Raw genomic sequence first — 10,686 nt, 5'->3', positions numbered from 1 at the left:
TTCAACTATTAGTAGCCGTTATTTTACTATTACTAGCCGTTGCTTTGTCTCCTTGTCTTGTATGGCTTAATACCAAAACTGGGTGTGTTCAATTTTAAGCAATCCACACGTGGAATATTTAATTTAAATAAAGGTGAATTGACAGAGTCAATGTTTGATCCCATGATATTTGGCTTTGATACCATGTTAATCATCATTTGTTTCAAAAACTTAAGCTAATATAAAAAGGTAAATTTTAATTACTTAACTATTACTTTATCGCTCCCACTCACAATATATGAGCTCAAACTCTCCTTAAATAGGTAAGGCCCAACATGTGAAGTATTTAATTTAAATAGAAGTGAATTGACGTAGTTAAGGTTCAATCTCACAATCTTTAGCTCTGATACCATGTTAAATCACCGGTTATCTCAAAAGCTTAAGTTTTTTAGACAACTAATAATTTAACATGGTATTAGAACCAAAATAATCAAAATTTTTACCACTCTGCTATGGATAATCCACCATAGGAAGGAATGGAGCAAATTAGCTCAAAAGGCTGATTTTTCTGCGTACACAATATTTCAGCCATAGCTTGTAACACACCTGTTATTGATTTGAGAATTTTTGTATTGATTAAGGATGAATGATTAAATGATATGAAAAACAATAGATTGAAAATGGAATTGAACGGAACGAATTACAGATAAGGATCAATTCGAGTTTGATCAGACTCCTCTTACAAGACTAGGCTAAAATATCAACTACAAGCTATCAAGAACTACAAACTACAGATTCCAGAAAGTACAAGCTCTTCGATAATGGACTTCTACTGACTTTTGGTTTATATACCATTTATCAAGCCCAAGCTATCAAGCCCAATTGATTCTAGCTATCAAGCCCAACTGATTAACAACGTACTGTCCAGCCCAACTAACTAACAACTAAAGCCCAACTGATTAACAACTGTGCAGCCCAACTATCTCTTACCTAGCTTTCCTGCAAATAAATATTGACATTAAAAATATTATCTATGACAATCAAAATCATATTAATCTAAATAGTTGGAATAAGATTAATGAAAGTGTCACACCATAAACTGAACGATTCACAAGGTTTAGAACAAGATATGCTTTCTTCTTGGATCAATCCCTACCATTGGCGTTCATGGCAGATGATCATCTCTTTCAGCCACCAATTAATTCAATTAATTCCCTCGTAAACTCCAAAATCTTGGGTCAATAATTCATCTTAGTGAAAATTGTTATAAATAGAGAGATTGAACTTGATAACAGCAGCCCTTGTGCTAACAATATCAAAAAGGTGCAGCTAAAATAAGTGTCTGAGAACTGCTGCCTGTTATGTTATGTTAGAAGAATTTGATACTGAGAATTGCTGTCTGTTCTTCTTTTGACCTTATCCTATATAATTTTTAAAAAAATCAGTCATTGAATTTGTATACCCACATAATTTTTTAAGACATTTTGCATTATAAAATCTTTTATTTTCTTCTCCAAACTTTTCTCAGCAACCAAATCCAGCCAAATACACATATTCCATATCTAAAATTGTGCATGTCTAAACTAAAATATCAAAATTGGGGTTTAAAATACAGAAATCAGAATGATTACCCAAACGACTCTTGAGGGGGCCACCCATTTCAAGCTCTGGCTCGGCCCCAAGGTTTCCTTTAGGGGGGAAAACATAGCTTCCCTTTAGAGCTCTCTGGGCCTCTGTTGCCAAATGAAGACATTTTCAATCAGGGAGTAAGTTGAGTAGAAAAAGCACAATCTCGAGCCAAGTTCCAAGAGGAAGTAGAACCATGGGGGCATGGGGCATAGAGGAATGGAATCCATAGAACAAAACTTGAAAGAAAGATGATGAATACAGAATGATAAACCTCAAGATCCTCTTCCCAAGAACCTCAAGATCCTCCCCCTGTCAAGCATCCAACCACTTCAACTTTCAAATCCTTATGATCTTTCAGAAGATCATTACAAGCCCTATGCTTAAAATGCTATTCCAAGAGCACCATAGTTGCCAAATTTGGTTTTCCAACCGCAATATCCATATACCTATGGAAAGATCAACAAAGCAGCAGAGACATCATATTCTTGGAGTAGTTTGGACTAAGAAATCAAGCACTAGTTGTGACGAAATCAAATGTGGAATGAACAATTGTACTGACGAAAGTAACAATATCTAATTCCCAGCTTCTCAACTTAATGAATTGTTGCAGAGTGAAAAAGTTTCGACTTGGCTCCAAATCTTAAATAGTGCTTTTGGTTCTGCACTTGAAATCAGAAGCTCTTCCAAACATTAAAACCCTCAGAAGCGAATGAGGAAAAAGGAATAGCATTGGCATTTTTCGGCATCTTAAAGCGTATACTATAGCAGCCATCATAATTTTAACCATAATAGAGAAGAAGAAAAAAAATTGCCTTTTATCTCTAGCTCTACCTCCTATATTTGACTACCTGACTCTCAAAAAGCTCAACAAGAGCAAAGGTTGCCACTAATTCAGAGACGATGATCAAAAGCATTTGTTGAAGACATGTACCCACTTCCGTTCAACAACTTAAACTTCAAAGCATTTGCTGATTTTATTGTACACAAGATGAGCAGAAACCCACAAGAAGTTCTAGTCACTATACTGTCTAACAGGAGAAAATATAACAGGAGAAATTCATGGCACCTACAGCAGGTGCGTAATGCATGAAAATACAAGAAGTTCTAGTCACTATACCACAACAAGTTCTAGTCACTATACCTGAATTGCGTAATACATGATCCTGTGATGTGTCAACTACAGCAGGTGCCATGAATTGCCATGTTGGGACAACCATCAGCTTGAGCAGAAAATGTACCAAACATTGCAGAGGGATGAGGCAGGGAGTCTGGTTGAGCACTCATTGCTTTCACTTGCTCCTCCAACTTCTCTTTGCCAGCCTTGAGCCTCTGCTTCTCATCACGAAGCTCATTCTTCTCAGCCTGCACAAGGAAAGGGAAAGCTAATATTATACCTTGGCATCCTTTTACATGTTGAATAAGCAATATTGTGCAAATTTTTGAGGATAGACTATCAAGCGGTTCAATTTGCTCTTGCTAGTCTCCACTATTAAACCTATTGATGATGCAAGGCCATATGTTGAGTCTCACCTATTAAAGAAAAATTTAAGTCTACACGTGAAGGGAAGTGTTACATCAATCAGGAAATGCAACAACTAAGGCCATGTGTTAACAGAACAATTGAAGGGGTACAAAGTAATGCTGAAAGTACAACTGTACAAGTGTTAATTAATATCATGGAAAATTTTAGAAAAAAAGAAGTTGACATACTGTCATAAATTATAATGTTCAAGATATATACCTATTATTTATTTATAAAGATAAAAGTAATTGCATGCAATTTTATAGGGTTTCTTTTTGCTGAATTGAAAAGTTCAGAATTCACATATATGGAGAAGATGATATAATGAGGAAAACAAGACAACTTACAGAAAAATGAAATTAGTGGGTGATATGCATATCTGAAAGTATCTCTATGTTAGTATTCAAAGCTCTGTTTTAATATATTCAAAGCTATTGTTGCTTCCTGCATAATCAGATAAAATAAAATGAACGTCGTGCTTCTAATCCAAACAAAGCTATCAAACACATTTTTTTTAAAAATATAGAAATCTGGATAAATGCCCAAATGTTATTGTGGTTTTCCAACCACAATATCAAGATGCCTTTTAAGAGATCAACAAAGCAGAAGAGGCGTCACATCGATCCTCAACGCAGTCTGGAGTGAAAAATCAAGTTCTAGTAGATTTTGCTTATTGTTTTTCATCTCTATGTAAATTTCATCTGTTTATTCAACAGAATCTACGTTTGACACTGAGAAAATCCTAACACAGTAATGCAAAATTTGTATTAAAGTTTTATCAAAATTTGGGATGGGATTGACTTCCCTGATCTATTATAAGTCTTTTACCTAAAACATGATGCTACTGGAAACACAAATGGAAACGCAATAAATATTTTAAAAAGGAAAAGAAAGCAATACTAGAAATGCCATTGAAGTGAAAGTTAGGAAACAATACTGTAAAAGTTAGAGCTTTGTACAAATCTGATTGTCGGCAAGGTTTGAAGAAGTGTCTATTCGCAAAACCTTCAATTGTTCCTGCATATGAAATCAAATATGATATATATCACAAGCCTCATAGAGTAAAATGAAGAAGAAAATTATTGTCTAATTGATGACTTAAAAACCTGATAAATTTGGCAAGTTTGGCTTGCGCTCCACTCTATACGATTACCATCTCCGCCATTTTGAAAGTTAATTGGGACGTGAGCAGTCTTTGGCCAATCCTCTCCCATTCTCTGTTCACATCTTTCCTCCAAGCGAGGACACTCATCAATTGTCAAACGACGTAAAGAGGCACACCTCTTACGTCATAGGACAATTATCGATGCATAAATGAGAAAGGCAAGGAAATGATGGGAATAATGGAAGAGGATGCTCTACTGTTACTGTTTCCTCGTCCTCCACCATCCCTTCAACTTTGGCGAATTAACAAGTGTGAGAATTTTGAGGGGAGAAGAGGACACATCACTACCATCATTACTTATGTACTCCAGCTCACTCAAGTTTTTAAGAGAAAGACGCTTCAGAAAAGGAAATTGGCCCAATGGTGGGATATGTTGAAACCATTTACAAACCAATAAGAAAATAGATTTCAAATTCGAGAGCGAGGACACCCAATTAGACAACCTGACACCTGCATACCCAAATATAGATAATAATTTCAAATTTAGGTCTGGCTGGAGGTTTTGCAGCAATTGTTCATCATTTGCAATAGCCTTATCACTTTCATCACCACATTCTGGGTCCCAAAATTTTGGTCGAAGTTTCACTAGGGGGTTGAAAAATGAAACAGAACAAAAAAAATTAAAAAAAATAAAAAACTCAATCTTGGGATGGGAAGCAGCACCATTTGTTGTTGGATCCATAGGCATGGCTTCTGTTGATTCCTCAGCTTTGTCAACCTTTTTACCTGCAACACACAAATAATCCCAACAAATAAGAATTCCATTACATAACTGAGGATAATATAGTTCTAGTTTACCAATTATCATGTTCCAGCTTACCTTTCTTCTTTTTCATGGTGCCCAAGGCTAGTAAGGCCTTGCTTTCAGGATCATCTGTTGTCTTTGTGGGCTGCAGCTCCTGCAGAGGATGAGATGTGACTCTATTCGAAACATTTGGCATTAGCAAAACTGTGAATTTGATGTGAGCAACATAATCTCCTGCAAAACCAACAACCCATTGTTGCAAAATTAGAAAAACTAACATCAACTGTGTGTGTGTGAATCTGACCAGGGTTCTGCTTTGAACCCAGATAGAAGTTTCCTACGGGCCAGCTTCTCATGAAGAACAGGATATGGCTGCAAGAGTTCAAGATTAACACATTCACCAAAAGACAATGTTTTAAACAAAGCGGTGAAGGCACAACACACCTAGCTGTGAATGGCATGGGAGGAAATTTCTGATTTATTTCACTGAAAATAAACCTCGATGCTTTCATCTTCAAGTGGTAGTTCCTGTCAAACTGCTTCAGCTGATGGAGAAAAACACATTCAACAATTTTGCAGTCATAAGCAGCAGCAACCTTCTGAATTGCATCAGTTACATCTTTGTTCTGCCAAAGAACCAAGGTTTAGGGAAAAAAATTGATAAAAGGAGAAGAAGGTAGGAATTCACTTTTCCGAATAAAACCACAGTAAAAATAATCACTAAATTTAGATTATTGAAATTAGAAAGAAAAGACAAGAAGAATGGCAGCCAGATATAGCACTCTGTTTCCATCAGTTATTATGGACCTTAAAACTCCTGTGTACACACATTGAGTACTATATCTAACCAATCATACATCGATTGAACACAAAATGTGTACCTACAAGAAATAAAAGTGCAACTTTCCATGCAAGTACTTATAAAAGCATAGAAGTTTAACAAGCATGTAGGTTAGAGATGTATGAATGTACAGACAATAAACAAGTCAGTAACAAGAATCAATAGCTTAAGCCGGTTCTAGGCAACAGGCAAAGGAGAGAAACAAAATCATATTGATCACATGGGGTAAACTTGCCTATTGTCCAGGTCACCTACCACAAAATGGACTCACAGTACAATGGTTCACAACTTACAAAAAGAAAAAATTTAAAAAAAAAATAATGATTTTGGACTCAATTTTTTCAGTTGGTTCCAACAAATTATAGATCTGATAATTTTCACTCCATTAAACTCTGAAAATGTAAAAACTTATGTCATCAATAAATGATTAGGGAGGGAAAATGAATTAAAAATAAAAGTATGTACCTTTTATCATTTTAAAATTTGCAAGTACTGCAATATTACTCTGCTATCGATAGTCCACCACAGGAAGAAATTGAGCAACCTGGCCCAACAGGCTGAATTTTCAAGCACTGCATACACAATATATCATCCGTAGCTTTCCTACAAATAAATATTTATATTAAAAACATTATCTACAGAGTCCACTTACAATCAAGCAAACAGAAGTCCACTTACGTATTCATTACATGTCGCTGACTTTTTAAAAGCCTATTTAGATATAACAGAACCATGAATATAACTTGCAAAGAATATATGCAAAGGCAGCACTAACTGAAGCATTGCACTAACACGAGACACATAAACAGAGGGGTTGGTAAACATGATCTTCAATTCCAGTCAGTACCCTTGGAGCACAGCAACCGATTTAACTTGAAGACAAGCAAGCATTCTCACTGTCTTTTGGGATTAAAATGCTTTCAAGTAAGTGGAAGAAACCTGCAAATGCCAAATACTTGTTAGGTGGAATTTAAGGACAGCTAGGATTTTTGATCATGTCTTTTAAGTTCTAAATGCTGATAAAATTTGCTCAACAAATTGTAGGCAGAATAGTATTTAAAAATTCAAATTAATATGGTTAATTGAATGTCCCCTTTCACACGCTCAGCTCATTGTCATGCTTGCACCATTTACTCACCCGATCTTCCTCATCATGAAAGTGCTCTGAAAACATATCCGAGAATATTCTAGAAATTCCCTAGTGATTCTCACATCCACTTCGTAAATTGATGATTTTTTATGCACGTCTCTGCTGACCATCAAAATACCAAATAATAAACTCAACAATAACTCAAAATTTTCCAATGAAAATAGTAAAAAGGTCAAATCAATCCATGAATAGAGTGAGTTGCTGATAGACTCCGGTAACAATAATAACAAAAAGAATCTGTCTAAATCTGTATTTGATTATGAGAAAACCCAGAGTTGCGCAAAATTTTTATTGAGTTTTTAAGAAAATTTGGGATGTGAAAGACTTTCTTGGTCTATCATAAGTTTTTTACCCAATGCCTAATACTACTGTTTGGCTCTGCAATTTTGCAGGCCACGGGTGCAATTTTAAACAATATTACAAAAGATGCATCATTTGTGAATGTGTTTATAAGGAATTCGGATTTGAAAACGTTAAAAAATCTGCATTTTCAAATCATGATCTAAAATCACACCTTTTAAATTCACTATTTTTAAATTCCAAGTTTTGAAATTACAAATCCAAGTGGACCTGTCTCCCGAGGAAACACAAGAAATATTTAAAAAACATAAAAGAAAAAAGAAGCAAGATATTAGACCCGGGAGAATGCTATTGAAGTGAAAGATAGGAAACAATAGTGGATAATTGAGAGCTTTTTGCAAATCGATTCCCCATGATCATCATTTGCAATGTTATTGAGTACTCTGACTGGTGTTGGTGACATAATAGGGCAATCAATGATACATAAAGAAGAAAGGCAAGGAGATAAATCTAATGGAATACCATGTTTTATTGTTACTGCATGCCACGACCATCCCCTCAACTTAGGCAATTTCTCAAGCCTGATACATTGAAGGGAAGAAGAGGACACATCATCACCATCATCGCTTATGTACTCCAGCACACTTAAGTCAAAAAGACTAAGAATCTTGAGAGAAGGGAATTGTTTCAATGGTGGTATATAGAGGCACCATTTACAACTGTATATGAAATTAGAAACCAAATTCGAGAGCGAGGACATCCAGAAAGGTAACCGCACACCTGCATACCCATTTACAATTAATTGTTTCAAATTGTGGTGTGGCTGAAGGTGTTCCAGTAGTTGTTCATCATTTGGAGTTGCCTTACCATTATAGTCACAAGTATCTGGGTCCCACTCTAATTTCAGGATTTTAAGGTGTCGCTTTTTCTCCAAGTGTGCAGCCTTGGCTTTCGACGGAGAAGATCTCAAGTGCTTGATATGTAGTTCTCCTCTCAACTCATCTAAACCATCCGACCGTCTAGCCCATCCTTTTGCTTTGGAAAATAACTTTTCTTCTTCTTCCCTATACTGTACATGGTCATTAATGTTTGGAGAGCGGTTAACTTTCCCAATCCATCCGCATATGAGTCAAGCTCCTACACTCATAAAGTGCAAGATGACTAAGGCTAATCAATTTTTTAGTATCTTTTGGCAATTCTTTAAGCCCACTTCAAAAGTCAAGCCTTAGTGTTTGCAAATTTTGCAATTTAGTTATAGAAAGACAGGAGTAGTTTGATATCTTCAGTCCAAGAAAGGTCAAGAAATTTTAAATGCTTTAACTTGCCAATGGAATACGATACATATTGAATATTTGATTGACTCAAATTTAAATCGCATAAGCATTTAAAACTTGAAGTAAGTGTATCATAGATTGGCTTATGGCTAGACATTGTTGGAAATAGCAAAAGAAGCATTCTCATTTTGTGTGCCTTGAGCAAGGGATCTGAAATTATGCACTCATTCATTGTTATTGACGGTGCAAGATCATGAATAAGGTCATGCATTTTGCATGTTTCTATATCACCATATTCATTTATTTCTATATCTTGGAAAAATGACCTCCACAGAAAACCCATAAAATACTCGTGACCAACATCTTCAAGACGACTATTTCTATTTGATGAAAGAATAGAGCCTTGAGCTATCCATAGCTGAATCAACAACCGCACTTCAATTTCAGAATGTTTTGGAAACAACAAACAAAAAGCAAAGCATTGCTTCAAGTGTAATGGGAGATGATCATGACTCAACTTAAGTATTGGGAAAATATCATTGTCTTGTTGAGTTATTTTGTAAAGTTCATTGTTTTCAAAGTATAACCAATCATCCTCCGAGACTCCCTATGCTCCTTATAGCAAGAGGAACTTGTGCACACTTTTGTACGATTTCCTTTCCGATTTTTACTATCTTTGGATTCTTTGGCTCTTCTCTGTCTTCAAATGCCATTTTCTTAAATAAATCCCAATAATTACTTTCAGATAGACCTCCCAAAAGAAACAGTGAATCTTTGTTTATAATCTTTGCAACTTTTTCGCTATGTGTAGTAACCAAAACTTTGCTTCCTAGTTTGCCACCGACCAACAGTTTTTTCAAACTGGGCCATCTTTCAATATCCTCATTCCATACATCGGCTAAAACAAGTAAATATCGCTTCCCATAAATTAATGCTTGAAGTTAACGTTGCAACAAATCCATCTCATTGCTTTCCGGTCTCCTTTCAGTTGCATATTCTATGATCTTTTGAACAATAGTTTTCACGTCAAAAACTTCAGAGACACACACCCAAAGTTTCAAATTAAAATGACTTTGGACCTCCTTGTCATTGAACACACACTGAGCAAGCGTGGTTTTGCCTTGTCCACCAATCCCAACTATGGACATAATGGAACCCTTCAGTATCCTATTAAAATCCAACAACGACTCTTTAATAGTCTTCCTTTCAACCTCTCCCCCAATAACTTCTTCGTCAGCTATAAACGAATGTGTATCTTCTCTCTTCCTATGCTCAAACTGTGTCCTTGTAGGGCGGTCAGTAAAGTCAAATTTGATCCTATCAGTTGCAATGTTATCGAGTATCTCCCTCACTGCCTGAATCATACCATTTTAAAGCCATATACAAGTTGGTTTGATTTAGAAAAGAAGTTGCGTACATGTAGTACCCCCAAATATTTAGTATGGTCCATTCCAAAAGATTAAACTTTTTAGGGTTATGTGTATAATTAAGGAAAATATTAATTAAACATGGCCTTATAAGGCCATGTTTGTAATTTTTGTAAGTATAAGTTGGATTTCTTTGTTTCTTTAATTCACAACACCCATTCCATCAACATGTCCTACCTTTTTTCCCCACTAGACCCGACAGCCCCACACTTTTTTTTTTTTTTCTTTTCTTTTTCCCTTTTTTTTCTAGCTTTTGTATTTCCCCTCTATCTCTTCGTCTTTCCGCACCCAAAAGTGGACCCGAATTATTTTGGTCCGTTTTGGGGGGTTTTTGGCTACGCCGTTAGGCCACAAGAACCAACTTCTTCTTCTTTTTTTTCTTTTTTTCTTTTGGTTTTTATTTTTTACTTACGTAAATTATATTTTCATGTACAGAAGAATCATTTTGTTACGGAATTATATAACAGGTTTATAAGTTTATCATCCCAAAACTGGAGAGCAATTGCTAAAATAGATTGTTTAGAACTGATCAGTTTCTTACTAAAGGACAAAGCTAGGTAAGTTTAAGCAAATCTTATTCTTTGAAAGGCTTGGGATTTAGATAGGGTTTTGGTTTGATTTCTATTGAGTGGGTGTTTCCCTTTGAACCTCTTT

General features: G+C 35.6%; 2 long non-coding RNA genes across 2 annotated transcripts; both read right to left on the bottom strand.

The window, feature by feature from the left end:
• Positions 1 to 721: 721 nt before the first annotated feature.
• On the bottom strand, positions 722 to 4,476 carry LOC132183278 (uncharacterized). The gene is made up of 5 exons (XR_009440394.1): positions 4,237 to 4,476; positions 4,090 to 4,147; positions 2,750 to 2,970; positions 1,611 to 2,054; positions 722 to 978 (listed from the first exon to the last, which is right to left on the bottom strand). It is a non-coding gene; the product is annotated as an uncharacterized LOC132183278 (long non-coding RNA).
• A 479-nt stretch (positions 4,477 to 4,955) lies between these two features.
• Positions 4,956 to 6,501, bottom strand: LOC132180245 (uncharacterized). Its single transcript, XR_009440084.1, has 4 exons — positions 6,347 to 6,501; positions 5,485 to 5,666; positions 5,116 to 5,274; positions 4,956 to 5,021 (listed from the first exon to the last, which is right to left on the bottom strand). It is a non-coding gene; the product is annotated as an uncharacterized LOC132180245 (long non-coding RNA).
• Positions 6,502 to 10,686: the final 4,185 nt, after the last annotated feature.

This window comes from Corylus avellana, chromosome ca5 (genome assembly GCF_901000735.1).
Source record: "Corylus avellana chromosome ca5, CavTom2PMs-1.0".
Classification (NCBI taxonomy): Eukaryota; Viridiplantae; Streptophyta; class Magnoliopsida; order Fagales; family Betulaceae; genus Corylus; species Corylus avellana.
Note: the sequence above shows the minus strand (reverse complement) of the source record. Positions and strands in the feature narration are given on the sequence as shown.